This window comes from Polyodon spathula, chromosome 2 (genome assembly GCF_017654505.1).
Source record: "Polyodon spathula isolate WHYD16114869_AA chromosome 2, ASM1765450v1, whole genome shotgun sequence".
Taxonomy (NCBI): domain Eukaryota; kingdom Metazoa; phylum Chordata; class Actinopteri; order Acipenseriformes; family Polyodontidae; genus Polyodon; species Polyodon spathula.
In genome coordinates this window covers 15,539,874-15,559,186 of record NC_054535.1, presented here as the reverse complement: position 1 = coordinate 15,559,186, position 19,313 = coordinate 15,539,874, and the positions used below count along the sequence as shown (strand labels likewise).

The following is a 19,313-nucleotide window of genomic DNA, read 5'->3' as shown; positions in this document are numbered from 1 at the left end:
TTACTCCATAGTCTTTTATAACTGGGGTGATAGGGTATTTTAGCTATAATATCTTCAATGTGTCTTCAAAGCAGTTCGTGTCATTTTGACAAAGCTGTACTGTACTGTTTTATTAGTAGTATAAAAATTGAGTCCCTTGGAAATATACTGCAATCCCCAATTTCCTTTCCCATGTGACTGGTATTTTGTTGATCAACTCAGCACATAAAGACATTTGGATTAAAAAATAAGGATACAACTACTTCTATGACTTTCAGATAGGGAATGAAAGATAGACGTGTATGGTGTGTGTGTGTGTATGTATACCTTGAATCACTTCAGAAGACACAGATTCTGATTATTTACCCTCATGCCCACCTGTGAACAGGCTGGCTGGTGGTGATGTCAGACCAGGAAGGATAATGGACACAGAGTGTTGAGTGAGTGCTTTTTTGCGCCGGTTTATTACAAATAAATGATTTAAACGCAAGACAAAAGACAGAACAAACAAAATGGCACGATGGCCAAAATAAATAGACAGACAAAACTGTGAACAAACCTCAAAACAAGTAACCTCAAAACAAGTGAAACAGTTCAGCCAGTTATTATTAGTATTATATTATTCACATATTATATTATGAATTATAATAATATTATAATTCATATTAATAATAATATTATGAGGAGAGAAGACAAGATTTTTCTCCTCCTCTCTTCTGTTCTCCACTCTGAACACCCACCCTATATATATATATATATATATATATATATATATATATATATATATATATATATATATATATATATATATATATATATATACATACAGCTGTGCTGGGATTCAATTGCTAATTAATCATTCACTTGAATCCCAGTATGTGAACTAATCTGTGAAATCCCCATGCCTAAATACAAATATATAGTTTACATCACTCATGCTACCTATCCCACATTATATCCTGTGGTATATATATCACCAATATTTTTTATATCATGTTATGGTGTCTCTGATTACATGATGTTAAATAATATCTCATATATTATATATATATATATATATATATATATATACTATATATATATATATATATATATATATATATATTTTATATGTATCATGTCTTAATCCTAAAATTTTAGGTGATGTAAAACTTTTGGCCTTAGCTGTAGAGTCGTCAGAGGTTGAATACTGAGTCCTTATAAAATCTGGTGTATACTTATTTAATTCTTCACATATAGAAAATAATTGACTATATACCAGCTTCAGGATCAGTGTCTCAGCTTTTCTCCTGCTGATATTGGGAAGAAATAAGCAAATAAACAACAAATCAGAATATTGGTTTTGTTTGATATTTTACTGTTAATGATTTAAACAGAAACCACAGTAAATTGCACATATACATTTCCTTATGGGCCATAGACAATTTTTTTATAGGAACATTTGAGCCAACTGTACGAGTACAAGCTATCTTATGTAAGTGACTTAATTGGTTGTCATAAAGTTTCATGTGTCAGAATTTTAAAACAGCTGTGGATTTGCCAGATGTTATAATGGATGTAGTTGCAAGATATATGAAAAAACTAACAAAAAAAAACCTACTGTAACTCTTTTGTAAATGTAATTCTCATTCTATTTATTGTTCTTCTCACCCATCTATCAAGGCTAGGAGCTCTTGTATGGCACCTGGAACTAAATAATACTATCAGATCACGCAGCACTTTTTGAATAAACCTGTATGTTGTCTTTATTACAAATCCTCAGCCAGCTGTGATTAGGGCTTCTATTTTGGAATCCATTTCACTATACCAGTACAGGCACTCTATTTGGTCTTTCACAACAGCTATGTAGTCATACACAATCTGTTTGGTATCTTTGAGTAATCAAGAGAGCTGATGCTCTATGCCATCAGACTGGTAATGATGCAATATCAACAGATTTGCTGCCAAGGCATGCAGTGTTTACTGTGTTCATAAAGTACTGGATTAAGGTGGTCTGCTATATTAAAAAATGCTGCTTTGAAGGAAAGCCTTGAAGTTCCAAAAGTATTTGCATGCATGCAGTGAAATGATTTTCCTGAGAAAGAGGAGGCATTGAAGATTGAAGTAAAGCATTAAAATGGCAGAGTGAGTTTCGTTGATATCAAGTGGCTATGTTGTTACCCAAAGAGAAGATTTATGCTATTGATATAGTTAAGCTTTTGTTTTGGATACATTCCAAGCTCATTTTAATCCATAGCTCACTGTCCTGTTCTGTGTAATTATGAATCTATTTACATGAATCAAACATTGGCTCTCTGTCTGCCATTCAATTTTTTTTTTTTTTAAGACACAAAGAAATGCATTGAAATACCCTACATTGAAAAGAACTTGATCTTTTAGATATATTTAATTGTAGACTTGCATTAGGTTTTAAACATTAATTACTAATGAAGTACCAGCAATTTAAAATGTGAATCAAATTTACCAGAAGGTTAGTAATTATGGATGCCATTTACAGTGTTTAACCTGGTCCACACCCGAGTGATTTGATAGCTTGGTGTCTTTGTCAGTTTTCACTTTTTTTTTTTTTTTTTTTTTTTTTTTTTTAGTCAAAGACTGTTCTATTTTCATTTCAGTTGAAGGAATTCGTACCTGATCCCTGTCTAGTTCAGAATTACTTCTGTTAACTAGAAAATGGATATCACGGTTTGCAAATTAAGTATACATTTATGATTATTAGATTGGCACACAAGAGTCAATTGGAGCTGCAAGTTAGTGATCTATGGGCCTCATTTACTAATTTAAATTTAGATTTAGTGCATGTATTAAGTAGTGAGCATGACATATGCGCTAAATCTAAATTTACTGCCCAAATTTACTTGCCATAGCGCAAGTATCAGCTAATGGGGTTAAAAGCCATGGCCTAAGCCCATAGCCTGTATCACCTAATAAACAAGTAAATAAGATTGTTATTATCAACATTAACACCTGGAATCTAATAACATCTAGCCAACACCTCCCTTCCCCATATTTTCTGGTCTCAAAAGCATCAAACAGACCCATGAATCATTGCAGTGGCACTACCAGGATAGCCAGCAACCACATTGAGGATTCTCATTTGAGAGTCATATACCATTTGTACATTCAGGGAATGAAAATGCTTCCTTTTCTAAAAAAAATATGCTCCCTTTTACTAGGTAGCAACAGTAGTATGAAAATGCAATCAATAGCACCAATCACATTGGGTAAGCCAGCCACCTGGTAGACACCTACTTTCCTCTGTGTGGGAAATGTAATATAATTCCCGTTAGTTTCAGCAGGGCTTGAAAAGGTTGGTTGGGAAAACCCAGCAACTGCACCCACAGTAGACTTAGAAGAGCCAGAGGCTAAATAATTAGGCCTGTTGTGATTAAACAGATTAATGGACCGATTAATCAAGTCGATAGTAACTTTTTTACAATTTAATCATACAGAATTTTTATATTTTTTTTGTGTCTGGAAAGTGGGGGCTCCTGAGTGGCACATCCAGTACAGGCACAGAATGCACCCCATAGCATGGACATCACCGGTTCAAGTCCAGGCTACTCCACCACTGACCATGGACAGGAGCTCCCAGGGGGCTGCGCATAATTAGCCAGCCAGGTCAGCCAGGGTGTCCTCAGCTCACCATACACCAGCAACCCCTGTAGTCTGGCCAGACGCCTGCAGGCTTGCCTGCAAGCTGCCCAGAACTGCATTGTCCTCCTACACCGTACCTCTGAAGTGGCTGCATGGTGGATCTGTAGTATGAAAAGAAGCTGTCAGCTGATGGCACATGCCTTGGAGGACAGCATGTGTTTGTCTTCACCTTCCCTAGTCAGCATAGGGGTGGTAGCAGTGAGCTGAGCTAAGCCTAAAATTAATTGGCTAGTCTAAGTAAATTGATATTTACTTATCCCTTACATCCCTGTGAATGTTTATCAGGATTTTAAAAAGTTTTATTTTTCTATATTATTTCAGAGAACACATAAGTGTAAATAAATTATGTATAAGCTTTAATTTACCAGTACACTTTTATGCATCTGTATAACTGGTTTACTGGAATCAATGCTGGATAATTAATTGATGTATGTAATTCAATTGAGGAATGGTTCATTTTGAATGTAAATTACACCAAGATAACAGTTTTAGAATCTAAGCAAAAATTGATGAACAAATATCCGTGATATACCAGGTGTGGTGAATCAATTGGTAATTTGTCTTGTGTGCCCCTGAACTAACACTTTACTTAATTGTAATTATCTGTTAAACTCAGTGTATTAAATCGAGGTATTGAAGCTGTGCATACATACTGATGAAGACTTTTTGGCTGAAACATGTGTGACTTTCCTTATGGTTTAGAATTTTAATCTGTTTGTTCTTCAAAAACTTAAGCTGTGAAATGAAAATAAAACAATGAAAATGACTTTTTGGAATTAGTTTGTTTTTCTTATAAGTGCGGACCTTCATCACATTGGTTTGAATTTATATTAATTTTTGGGTCGACGCATTGATGAGTTAAAACAGAAATTTGGAAATTGAGCGCGGTGGTATTTGTTTTATGAATTAACAGAAGGGGAGACATTATAATTTGCTATTAAACTCTTTCATGGATTGACGTTGTTCTGTGAACATTTTTAACCTTTATTAAAAATGTGCATGGATTAATCTACCAGTTAATCAACTAACACCCATAAATTAACCGATCAAAATTTTAATCAAGTAACAGCATTATAAATAATGTAATGAACAGCATCTTCACAAGACCAGGCACCACATTACTTCTGGCAATTATTGTCTTGAGATCAGCTTGTATCTGATCGTACAAAGCCAATATAATCTCTGTGCTCACCACTTCCTCCTCAGTGAGGCCTAGGAAACTTCTCCACCTGTACTTTTATTATTGTAATGTATCTTTCTCTGGTATCTCAAAATGTGTGGTGTCACTTAAAGCTCATGCAGAACACTGCCGCTAGAATTCTAATGTTTACTCCTGTTTTGGCCTCTTTGCACTGGCTCTCTGTACAGTTTAGAATTGATTTGAAGATTTAGTTTTTTTTAAACTTAGAAGACCCTGAATGGATTAGCACCCAATTACTTACAGGAAGCATTTACCCCGTATACTCCTAAAATCACAAGATGCAGGCTGTTGGTTATTCCAGGGGTGAATAAAAATAACACAAGAGCTTTTTCTTGTAAAATTCCTATATTTTGGAATGCTCTGCCTTCTTCTGCCAGGGAAGCTGGGACTTTGTGGCAAAGTGGTGAGTAGGTACAGGTGAGTGCAGTGCAGGTACAAATCACACAGATAATTACAAACAAGTGCAAGGGTGTTTACTGAAATGGTTTACAATGTCCAGAGCCTTATGGCGAATACCTGTAAATAATAAATGATGGAAGCGATACAGCGGCGTGTATCACTTCAGTTTGTATAATCTCACGGGTTTGACCCACAAACAAAAGTCCAGTTTTATCATCCACACAAAACACAGACACAGACACAATTCTGACAGTGCTTGTGCTGAAAAGACAGTTCCTATCTTAGTGTTCCAATTTTACAATCTAAACTGCAATGTATTTTTGTCCTTTTTTAAATTACATTTTTTTTTACAATTAAAAAAAAAAAATCTATTTTTAATTGCTGTTTTCAAAATATTTGAAAACAGTTGTGTATGTGACACGCTTTGGGATCCTGATAAAAATGTATTTTATTGTGATTCTTTGCCTTGTATTGTACAGTGTTTTAAAATGTATCTCATCTCATTAGTCTGACCTGGATGCCTCATTTAAATACATTAAATACAATTCACATGTTCTTCTGATTACAATAGTATGAAGCAGTAAATAGAATGCGTGCCAATTAGCGGGCACGCTAATGAATACCGTGTATGCTATTTGCAATAGTTAATTGGGCACCAAAAAACATGCACACCAATTTTTAGCGCCCTTTAGTAAAAGAGGCCCTGGTCGAACAGGGATCGAACTAGTGGAGGCGCCTTAGAGGGGGCAAAGGAGGCACAGCCTTAACATTTCAAAGAAAAAAATACATCTATAATAATGTTAAATACAATAATACAATTACTGGCTAAAATTTAAGAAACAATAAATTTTAACATAAACCCTAGATTCAACATTCCTAAATTAACAGCACTTCTGGCTGCTGAGAAGTAGCAGATGGTCCTGGAGGAGCGTTATTTTTATGAGGGGAGGCTCTGCCTCCATAGCAAACTCCTATCCTTCAATAAACACATTTTTTTATTTTTTTATTTTGTATTTTTAGTTATTGTATATTTTGATTGTGTCAAGCTGCACACAGCAAGGACAGGCTGGGTATTTACTTGAAGAGCCCAAAGCCCATGTCATCGTTCAATGCCTCAGACTCCTTCACCTCCTCCTTCTTAAAGGCAGGGCCTGCAGCAGCGGCAGGAATAATCAGTTTCTAAGGCAACAGCCAAGACTCTATTGTATCCATTGATGACAGAGTGGGGCGTAGAGGCAACAGTGTGGTAGCTAATCTGTAGGTAGACACTGGCAATGTTCCTCACTCCCTCCATGAAGTGCTGGTGCAGGGTATCCTCAGTGATGTTCAGAACTTCTGGGCTGTAGACACTGCTGTTGCCATACACCTGCTGGATAATGAGACCGAAGTTGAAAGATGAGATGTTCAGAAGCGTGACTTCGCTGGCACCCACCTTGTTCCCCAGCTTAAGTAGTCGCAGTAGAAGATTGCATGATTTGAGCTCAAATTTTAATTGGAGGAACTACCCACCACCCTGCTGAAGCACTACTGTAATGTACTGAGCATGCACTTATGAGTGTTGATTGAAATTGCATCGTTTTGGTTTGCATCACATCAGAGGTAAGAAACACAATATATTTTGTTATTGTTTTATTTTGGTGCAGGTCTTGTACAGGCGTGAAATGTAAAATGGATGATAACACAGTGGCTACTTTTTGGCTTGTTACTTCCAAAATTTGGTGGGGGGATGCAAAAAACAATCTGGCAGCACTGCCCTTGATTAACCTCCGCCAGCTAAGTCAGAGACATAGGAAAAACATGGACAAACATTCCAGCCAACCAGATCACAGTTTAGCATACACTTTTTTCCCCTGCAAATTTACATTGTTACCCTCAGGGCACAAAATGCCATACTACGCCAGTTGCAAGGGCAGTCGTTCGTTTGACCAAAATAAATTTAAACCCTTGTTTATGTCCACAGTTGTAGGATGCACTTTTGCTGTATTCTTAGTCAGCATTTTTATTAAAAAAATGTAAGCCAGAGTAGTCCTATGGTTTAATATATTCCTAATGTTCTCTTCATTACATCACAAGGATAACTGACTGAATCAGACAATTGTGCAGGAGATGTTTGTGACTCTTGACTCTGCAAGTTTTTAAAATATGTTCCGGTTATTGAAGACTCTGATTCGTAGTGTACCACCAAAAGTGACATGTAGGGAATCGAACACTGTTTATTTTGTTCCTAGTGCCTATTCAATGGCAAGGCGCAGAAAGACTAATTTGATTAGAGATCACCCAGGCACTAAAATTAAGGCGGTCAGGCTCCATATAACCATTTTAATAACAAATTGGTAAAGTTAATTCGTGTTTGCCACTCCTCCTACTCCACTCGTCTGCAAATTTAACAAGTTTGCTTACTATACCAGAATCTAAATCATTAATGTATATTAGGAATAGCAGAGGACCTAATACTGATCCCTGTGGTACACCATTGGTTACCACACTCCATTCTGAGGTTTTTCCTCTAATAAGTACTTTCTGTTTTCTGCATGTTAACCACTCCCTAATCCATGTACATGTGTTTCCTTGAATCCCAACTGCGTTCAGTTTGAGAATTAATCTTTTGTGCAGAACTTTGTCAAAAGCTTTCTGGAAATCTAAATAAACCATGTCATATGCTTTGCAATTATCCATTATCAATGTTGCATCCTCAAAAAAATCAAGCAAGTTAGTTAGACACGATCTCCCTTTCCTAAAACAATGTTGACTGTCTCCCAGGACCCTGTTACCATATAGGTAATTTTCCATTTTGGATAGCTCATTGCATCAAGTCAGAAATGGATGCGCTATATCATATCCAGTCATTTACCTGACACTTTTCAAATATGGCATTTAAATATGGGAGGTAACATCCAATAGAAACACTGCAAATCACAGTTAATTAATAAATATCAAGTAAGAAATTGAATAGCTGCTTCTTATGCTCTGTAACATATAGCCAGAGACAAAACCAATTTCCTGCTATGAATACTAATGTGAACACATGAAAGCAGGGCTTGTACAACCTTGGTTTTGCTAATTGCCATTTGCGCATACACTGAGCACCTTCCCATAAAAAAAGTGTACTTCAGTGATTCATTTATTATCACTTTTTATTATCACAGAAATATGGTTCGTTGATATATTGCTGGGGTTTGTGAGTTTTTTTTCTTCTGCTGGAAGTGTCATTAGAATTTGATGGCTCCCAAGTGTAATATTCATGTATTAAGGCACTACATAGAAACTACAATGCATTTTTTTCTCTTGTTAGAATGGGTCCACTTTATTTATTCACAGTCCTCTTGAGGATGCCAGAATATTGGAAAGTCTAATGCCAAGGTGCCAGTATGACTCAGTGCTCTTCTGTGAATGCACTGCTGAGATGAATGTAAGAATGTGACAGTCATTTCCTTTGGTTCACTTCACATATTGAGTGATTTTAAGGCTGACTTTGATAACACACATGTTGCTGCTGTTCATTGATATATTTGCTGCTAAAGTCACATCTCACAGCACAGGTACAGTAACATCCTATTTTGTTCTCTGTCATACGTTGAGATCATGTGTTGTGTGTGCATTAATGTAGTACCATAAATTATTTTTAAGTCAGCATGCTGTATATATTCATATTTCACTCTGTGGCAGAAACTGAACAAATACTGGACCTGTACTGGTACATACAAAGCACAAATTATGGTTTGTGATACAATTTGGTTGTGTTGAGTTGTGTTGTGTTCTTCTTGTAACATCAACGCAGCATCATTACTGGATTATATCGAGCTCCAGGGTATTGAGGCTATAACAGGAAATGTAATATGGTGGAGGTAGACTTGAATTGGAATTATTTTTCTTTTTTTTCCTTTCCAAAATGTAACAGAAATTACAAACACAGGTAATTAATTTAATATTGACACTGCTTTAATTATAAACTTTTTTCCTATTTCTTATACTTAGAAATTCAGGACATATAATATTATTATATATAGCCTTGACCACGAGTGATAAAATGACAGGTGTGGGCCTAATTTTATCTTTAAATTGTGGTGGTATTACATTAACGCCAATGCCTTTCGCTTCCCAAAGTGTTACAGTAACCAGGAAAGCAGTCATGACTGCTTGATGAATACACAAATAATGAGAAGACAGTTAGCATTCACAAAAGACTGCAGTTCCCCTTCTATAGTCTACAGTGGTGTTTGGTGTATGTTGGTATTATATAATGCCTATTTTATATTTCATTTATATGTTGTGTTATTGTTTTTTAAATCTGAATCTTCAAGCATGTTATACAAGACCACCTTGTTTTTAAAAAGGGACCTACATTACCTAAAACAGGTTTTGACACACATTAATGAATTTGCTTGCAAGCTACCTTAATGACACACAAAATCCTGTTTGTGCAGTGAATTTGACAGCATTGTGATTTTTTGTTTTAATACTAACATAGAACACTGAATTTTACGTACTCTGGCCCTAAGTTACTTTTAGTATTTCTAAACAGAACTGTAGAATGTTTAATGGATGATGTCTACTTGGATTGAAAAATCTTTCTGGGCTATATTGAGAGGACAGCAGGTGAACATATTTTACCAAAATATGCTTTAACTATGTGTAAATGTCTGCTCTACCTTAGAAAATAAATAAATAAAAAAATAATACTGTTGCTCAGCAACTACAATCAATAGCAGGAAAACACGAATCTAAAGAACAATTTACTTTTTGTCACTTATACAATATTAGCATTGTGGATGAATGGGGCTGTTCATTAGTGCACAAGTCTTTGAGCCCTTTTAAATCTGCATGCCTTCATGGCACACACACACTGTGATTCAAATAGGAATGCTGATGCTACACAATACAATACTAATGTATGAGGAGTGGCAAACACTGTTGCAGCAGCAAAGGTCATTCAAAATGATCTAGACAAGATTCAGAACTGGGCAGACACATGGCAAATGACATTTAATAGAGAAAAGTGTAAGGTACTGCATGCAGGAAATAAAAAATGTAAATAATAAATATCATATGGGAGATATTGAAATTAGAGAAGGAATCTATGAAAAAGACCTAGGAGTTTTTGTTGACTCAGAAATGTCTTCATCTAGACAATGTGGGGAAGCTATAAAAAAGGCTAACAAGATGCTCGGATACATTGTGAAAAGTGTTGAATTTAAATCAAGGGAAGTAATGTTAAAACTGTACAATGCACTTGTAAGACCTCATCTTGAATATTGTGTGCAGTTCTGGTCACCTCGCTATAAAAAAGATATTGCTGCTCTAGAAAGAGTGCAAAGAAGAGCGACCAGAATTATTCCGGGCTTAAAAGGCATGTCATATGCAGACAGGCTAAAAGAATTGAATCTGTTCAGTCTTGAACAAAGAAGACTACGTGGCGACCTAATTCAAGCATTCAAAATTCTAAAAGGTACTGACAGTGTCGACCCAAGGGACTTTTTCGACCTGAAAAAAGAAACAAGGACCAGGGGTCACAAATGGAGATTAGACAAAGGGGCATTCAGAACAGCAAATAGGAGTCACTTTTTTACACAGAGAATTGTGAGGGTCTGGAATCAACTCCCCAGTAACGTTGTTGAAGCTGACACCCTGGGATCCTTCAAGAAGCTGCTTCATGAGATTTTGGGATCAATAAGCTACTAACAACCAAACGAGCAAGATAGGCCGAATGGCCTCCTCTCGTTTGTAAACTTTCTTATGTTCTTATGTATTTTTATATAGCGCTCTCTATGCCAAGGTATCCCAGAGCATTGTATAAAGTTAAAAACAAAACAAAATGGCTCATGTGTTCAATACACGCCAGTTACAACCAATTATTTAAAAGCACCTTTTAAAAGTATGTTTTCAATTTAGATTTAAAAGAATCAGGTGTGTCAGCCTGCCTAATGGTAATGGAACAGAGTTCTACACCGAGGAGCACAACAGCAAATAGTTTGTCAAATACAGTATGGCTTTTAGGGCAAAGAGGAATAGACTTGATCAACCAGAATATTTCCCCCCTGGTAAACGTCGGTTTCTACAGTATGTTTGTAGTGTCAGAATAGTTAGTTTCAAGTCAAACTAATTCTGCATTTAAGATTTTAATTATTTAAATCTTATGAAGTAATTTCAGAAGAATTCTAGTGGCACAGAATGTTGAAGAATAACAGCATTGTTCAATAATTCTAGTGGCACAGAATGTTAAAGAATAACGGCATTGTTTAACATTGATGAATGAAATTGACTCAAAATCAATGGCATTAAAAATATCCTTCCTAAATAAGAGGTATTCGAACCTGCAATTGTATTCTTTCTTTTAAGTGTTAAACATGATTATTGAATACTGTAGCATTTTCATTTTCCCAATCCAAACCTCCTTATCTTTTTAGTGAACCAACAATTCCACTGACATTGTTTAAGATACCAAGCATGACAAGGAGGGACACATCCACCCTTGTTAAGCAAGTATTGAGCTTCTGTCAAGAAAATTGCTGAGTTGCTCATATACCTATTGACTTAATCAGTAAATGCAAAATGGCTCTGCTTAATACACTTAGTGCCTTGTTGGAGCCTGTGCTTGTAATTTGACATTATATTAACCTATTAAAAGTGTTGAATCTGTTAGTGATGCAATGGGCGAGAAAAGCAATATAATGATCAATTCATGTGTTTAAATTATGCTTGGCTTTAAACAAATGTGCATGCGTTTTTCTGAATATCAAGTCAGAAATTGACATCCATGCATTAGCATGTACATGTAATTGCTTACCCTAGAACATCTCTAAATGTGATAGCGATTACACTTTTGACAGCTATACCATGCCTATTAAATAACAAATCTACCATGTTCCCATTCATCAAGAACTTCAAGAAACCACTCAGTACAATAACTCATTTTTGCAATATGTTTCTTTTCCATATGTTGAAGCAATTAAGAGGTAGTGTATGTCGATGAAGGCTCTTCTATCCATTAGTTGACCTTGACTTTTAATATCATGCATGGTGCGGTTTGTCTACTGGCACTGTAGCTTAAGACCAAGGTAGACATCAGCAACTGTTTCTTCTTTTTTTTGTCTTTAGCTCAATTAGGCTAACAACAATTTTTAAATTCAACAAAAACAGTTACCATGCCATTAATAACCTATTAGTACCTTCTTTGAGAAATGTATGTACTGTAACTGACTTTAAGCCTTGACCATGTAAGGTGATTCAACCATTAGCCCAAGGCACAATATAAAAGCAGGTGGTTCAGTCAGTCAATCTTTATGTTTGTATAGCATCTTTAACAAGGGCTGCCATAAAGCGCTTTAAATGAAGAAAAAAGTCAAAAGAAAAAATAAAGTAAAAACAGTCATTGTAATAACAATAAGAATACCATACAATAGTTAAAAGTATTTGAAATAAATAAAACTTTCAAATAATGCTAAAAAGTAAAAACAATCAAATATGCCATATAGAGACAAGAGAATATCTTTTTAGATAACTGGATTCGCCAGATTATAAAATGTTTTTAATCAAGATTTGTTTAACCGAGGGAGCTTTCCCTTACAGTACTGAGCAGGTCATTACATCATTTAGGTGCAATATTGCAGAAGCATCTACCACCTGAGGTTTTTTTTTTTTTTTTTTTTTTTTCTGAATAATAGGTATTGAAAATAACCTGGCATCCTTAGATCGGAGTGACCGATTGGAGACATATGGTCTTTAAGGTAAGGTGGAGCAAGACCATTCAGATCCTTCTATGTTAATAACAACACCTTAAAATCTGTCCTAAATCGTGCAGGAAGCCAGTGTAGAGATGCCAGCTCAGGAGTGATATGACCTCGTCTCTTAGTCCCAGTTAAAACTCTTGCAGAAGCATTTTGTACAAGTTGCAGATGAAATATCACATTGCTACCAATATTTCTTTATAAAATACAGTGCTACAAAATGTAATTATGATATCCATTTTATTAAAAATGATTCAATAATGTATTTCTACAAATTAATACATTGTGCATTTTGTTTTTAACAACTACTGGTAAAGTATTGTGAGAAATGGATATTAAGTGTTGTTGGAATTTGCGGTTTACTTGCTATTTATATGCAATTGTACTTACAATAATAAGATTATTAGGGCACATATACAATAAAAAACAGATACAAAAAAAAAAAAAAACATGCACTGATTAAATTTATTAACAGTGAGGAATAGTAGTTGGGGTGGGAGTGGTCACCCAAATAAAAAAAGGTTTATTTTTATTCTTCCCAAAGGGTACCCAAAATAATACACAAGTATATATATATATATATATATATATATATATATATATATATATATATATATATATATATATATATACAGTGCCTATAGAAAGTCTACACCCCCGTGAATTTTTTTTCACATTTTGTTGTATCAGTGCCTTAGAGTTTCATGTATTTAAATGAATTTTTTTTTTCCCCACTTATCTACACACCATACTCATAAGAACATAAGAAAGTTTACAAATGAGAGGAGGCCATTTGGCCCATCTTGCTCATTTGGTTGTTAGTAGCTTATTTATCCCAAAATCTCATCAAGCAGCTTCTTGAAGAATCCCAGGGTGTCATCTTCAACAACATTACTGTGGAGTTGGTTCCAGACCCTCACAATTCTCTGTGTAAAAATGGGCCTCCTATTTTCCATTTTGAATGCCCCTTTGTGTAATCTCCATTTGTGAACCCTGGTCCTTGTTTCTTTTTTCAGGTCGAAAAAGTCCCTTCGGTCGACATTGTCAATGCCTTTTAGAAATTTGAATGCTTGAATCAGGTCGCTGCTGCAACAGTGTTTGCCACTCCTCCTATTTTTGTGTCATCTGCAAATGTAACATGTTTGCTTACTATACCAGAATTTAAATCATTAATGTAGATTAGGAATAGCAGAGGACCTAATACTGATCCCTGTGGTACTCCACTGGTTACCTCACTCCATTCTGATGTTTCTCTTCTAATCAGTACTTTCTGGTTTCTACATGTTAACCACTCCCTAATCCATGTGCATGCATTTCCTTGAATCCCTACTGCATTCAGTTTGAGAATTAATCTTTTATGCAGGACTTTGTCAAATGCTTTCTGGAAATCTACATAAACCATGTCATATGCTTTGCAATTATCCATTATCGATGTTGCATCCTCAAAAAAATCAAGCAGGTTAGTTAGGAACGATCTCCCTTGCCTAAAACCATGTTGACTGTCTCCCAGGATACTGTTACCATATATCATTTTCCATTTTGGATCTTATTATAGTTTCCATAAATTTGCATATAATAGAAGTCCAGCTTATTGTTCTGTATTTACCTGGTTCGGTTTTGTTTCCCTTTGTTTCCCAATGTTCCAGTCTGTCGGTACAACACGTGTGTCAAGAGACTGTTGCATGACTTTGGTTAGCTGTTTGTAAATAACTTCTTTCATTTCTTTGAGTACTATTGGGAGGATCTCATCTGGTCCAGGGGATTTGTTTATTTTAAGAGCTCCTAGTCCTTTTACTTCACACTGTTAAGGGGAAAAAGTTTTATTGAGAAAAAAATTATATAATAAAAATACAAAACTGAAAGTTCATAATTGGATAAGTCTCCCCCCCCTCTGAGTTAATACTTTTTGAAAGGACCTTTGGCTACAATTACAGCTGTTGGTAATTGGGATAGGTCTCTACCAACTTTGCACACCTAGATTGGGCAATATTTGACCATTCTTTGTTATAAGCTCTGTTCAAGCTCTTTCAAGTTCCTTGGAGAGCATTGATGGACAGCAATCTTCAAGTCATGCCACAAATTTTTTGATTGGATTTATTGGGGCTCTGACTCTGCCACTCAAGGACATTTACCTTTTTGTTCCTTAGCCACTACAGTGTAGCTTTGGCTGTGTGCTGTGGGTCGTTGTCATGCTGAAAGAAGAACTTCCATCCCAGTTTCAGCTTTCATGCAGAGGGCAGCAGGTTTTCCTCAAGGACTTATCTGTACTTTACTCCAATCATTTTTCCTTCTATCCTGACAAGTGCTCCCATTCCTGCCAATGAGAAACATCCCCATAACATGATGTCGCCACCACCATGCTTCACAGTAGGGTTAGCGTTCTTTGGATGATGCGCTGCATTGTTTGTGCCAAACATAATGCTTTGCATTTAGGCCAAAAAGTTCCATTCTACAGAATCTCCTGAGTGTTTTTTTTGTACTTCAAATGGGATTCAAGGTGGGCTTTCTTGAGTAATGGCTTCCTTTTTTCCTCCCTAACATACAGGCCAGATTTGTGGAGTGCTTTGGATATTGTTGTCACAACACACTTTGAACAGTCTTGGCCATAAAAGCCTGTAGCTCTTGCAAAGTTGCCATTGACCTCTTTATAGCCTCTCTGATCAGTCTCCCTCTTGCTCGGTTATCCAGTTTGGAGCGACGGCCGGATCTAGGCAGGGTCTTGGTGGTGCCACACACTTGGTGGGAGTGGACACTTATCCAACCAAGCTATTTCAGTTATTAATTTGAATTAATTCCCTACAAATTTCTAGAATATTTTTTTAGTTGGAAGTTGTGGGGTAGGATGTGTAGATAAATGGGAAAAAAAAACTATTTTAATGTATTTTAGTTCCAGGCTATAAGGCAACAAAAGGTGAACATTTTGAAAGGGGTGTAGACTTTCTATAGGCAAAGGTTGGTGATATATATATATATATATATATATATATATATATATATATATATATATATATATATATATATATATATATATCTGATGATGTGATTCCAAAGTGGCAGTGACAGTTTGTCAGTTCAGCCGACAAAGTCAACCCCAGTGACTGATTTCAAGATTTTGAAGAATAGTGTTGTTTGGTAACGTGACGTGCAGTCAAGGCTGGCCAGCGGCAGAAACAGGAATCCAGTCGGCAGACTCTGATTCAGTGCTTTGGCACACTTTCATTCTTTCACCAACAAACAAAAAAAGGTTTAAACACACCAATCAAAAACACTTCAAAAGCAAAACAGCCCCCATAGACCGGGCAGAAAGCACAATCTGCTGCTCTCAGCCCTTCTTTCTAAATGTACTCTTTTTTCTTCTCTGCTGTTAACATTTCTTTCTTTTTTTTTATAGTGTAGTTTCTCTCTCAGGTGGCCAGCTGACTAATATTCTTATTTCTGTGTGCGCGTCCGGCAGAAATGTACTTATTTAATCAATATATGTGTCCAAGAAAGAGAGATCAGAAAGCTCAGAAAAAAAGACTAGAAAACAGATAAACCTCTCGTTTATCTACATTTTGCAGGGAGAAAAAAAAAATGTTCAACGGCAATCTGAAATATTTTATTGTGTATGTCAGTGTCTCTGTGTGTGTGTCTCAGTGTGTGTGTGTCTCAGTGCGTGTGAGTGTGTCTCAGTGTGTGAGTGTGTGTCTCAGTCGCTTAGTCATACAAAGAGCATTTCAAGTGGATCGAAGCAATCAATAAAGGCGTCAAGTTAGAGGCAAGAATTGCGTGAATCTTGGGCTTGAATCATTGTTCCTTCTGATTGAATAGAAGTGTTCAATTTCTTGCAAACTTTCCCACAACGTGGTGTGAGAAACAACGCTGTTTTCATAACAAATCCAACAAAACATGGCAGCAGGCATGATAGGGGTTTTCAACAATATTGTGATGAACACGGGTTCCCGTATGTGAGGTGATCGAGACTGAACCCGGCACCTTCCACCCTGAAACGCAGCACCGATACCGCTGTACAAAAGAGCTGTGGCCCCTTTGCTAGGGGCGTATCAGGCTTATGTCCTTCGTCACCTACAACCCGACCCCGTGTACGTTACACTATGTTTCTCGGAGCCAAATGCTATATTGATTCCTTTGGGGCTACAGGATTAATATATATTATCACTAAGACATAGCCTATAAAACGGGTATTAATTTATATAAGTTACAAAATTATATACAATTCAACAGCTACCCAGTGGTGCAGCGGGTTGCAAGTTCGTACCTCAGGATTTATTTATTTTATTTTTTATTTTTGTGCAATGTGTGCTGTTTCCAAACATAAATAAATAGCTTAGTGTAACTGGTATGGATATCAAAGTGCTTGCATTCTCTGGTTTATTTTGATGTAGATCAACCTGTTGAATGAGGTATTTATGGGTTTTTTTCACATTTGATCTAAATAAGCTTAAAACTTTATGTTTAAAGTGGAATGTAGTTTTGCCGCTGCAACATGGTCGAAACAGCAAAACTCTTGGTGCTGTATAGAGAGTCTCGGCAGTTCTGCCAAATTTTTCTAACTTGTTTCTAACTACCGTTCCTCTCAATCACAACTAGGAGTTTACAGTAACATTCTATCTGTGTTCAGAATTTCAACAGCCAATTAGCAGGCAGAAAGCAAGTGTTAAAACAGTTTTATAATTAATTATAAAATCAAGTCATTGTTGTACGTGTATGTCTGTATATCAAATGGGAAGGAACTTAACTTTCAACAGTGAAGATATACAGTAAAGTAAATAAATATTTTTTTCTGCAAAAGACACAGAACTTTATTATTTTGTTTTCATGAGACAGTATTTATGTTACAGTACTTAGTGCTGAAAGACACAAAATCTAATTCTGTACTTTAAGGGTAGTGCTGCGTTCAGTGGCAGGGCTTGAGATTGATTGATGCCTTTGGTATGAAAACAAGTTGACGACGTCAAAAAAATACGACAAACGCTGGTTCTTTTACGCGATGTGTTTGGTGTGAAAAGACCTTAACTGAAAACAATATTTTCACAGTATAGAAAAAGTGAAAACACAGAAAAAAACAATTCACATAAAGCACATAGCTAAAAACAATCACTGAATAATCAAATTAATAAAAACAGCTGCCCTGTCTATAATATATTGCTGCTTTATTAAAGGCTAGGTTGGGAGCAATGCTCAGATGTGTCTGTATAGCAATTATATAGAAATTGTACTCTTCTTGTATCCTTTGAGGAACAGAACATATGGCTGAAGCAAACATCTCCCAGAGAAAAAAATTATTAAACCTGAAGCTGTTTTCTGTACAGTTGCTGCTATTCAAGTCCTTGGTTGGCACTTTGACTCACTAATTGACTTACTAATTGAAGAAGTGAGACAGCAACAGGATCTTGAGGAACTGGCACACCCACAATTCATGGAAGTCTGCATCACCCCTAACAGACTGAAAGCCACCAGGGAGATAGAAGGTCAGAACAGCTGGGTTCAGGTAGGCAGAAGCAGGGAAAAAAAGATACTTCGTCAAACACAACCACCAGAAATCAAAACAACCAACAGATTTGAGTCACTTCAGAATTGTGATGAGCAGAACCAACAACAAGAGAATGAAAGGAACAACATCCAGGACCCTATTGACAGTGGTGACCAGACAGCAAAAAGAAGGGAGGTCATGATTGTTGGGGACTCCATATTGAGAAACACAGCAAGTTCAGTTCGCAGTTTGGACCCCCTTACTACAACAGTGTGCTGCCTTCCGGGAGCCTCGGTCAAGCACATCACTGAGAACGTGGACAGGCTCCTAGAACGAACAGGAGACGACCCGGTAGTAGTCGTCCACATCGGTACAAACAACATTGGAAGAGACAGACCAAAATCCCTGCAAAATAAATTCAGAGAGCTAGGAAGGAAATTAAAAGAGAAAACCAAAACTGTGGTATTTTCTGGTATACTACCCGCACCTTGCAAAGGACCATATGGACAGCTGGAAATAATTAATCAAAACGCATGGCTGAAGACGTGGTGCACACGGGAAGGCTTCACCTATCTTGATCATTGGACCACATTCTACAACGAGGACTATCTGTATAGACGGGATGGACTGCATTTAAATAACAAGGGAACCAGTCTACTCGGAGAAAAGATCCTCGAGCAGGTTCGGAAGCATTTAAACTAGAAAGGAAGGGGGGAGAAATCAACAAAAAAACAGAAGGGAGACCGCATCAAAACAAGAACAACAACTCAGGTAAGACAACCATTAAATGTATTTATCTAAATGCTAGAAGTATCAGAAACAAAATTCTAGAACTTGAAGCTACTGCACTAACAGGTAACTATGATGTGATAGGTGTTAC

At 36.3% G+C, this 19,313-nt stretch overlaps 1 pseudogene; it reads right to left on the bottom strand.

The window, feature by feature from the left end:
- Positions 1–6,310: 6,310 nt before the first annotated feature.
- Positions 6,311–19,313, bottom strand: part of LOC121298302 — an 89,611-nt pseudogene continuing 76,608 nt past the window's right edge.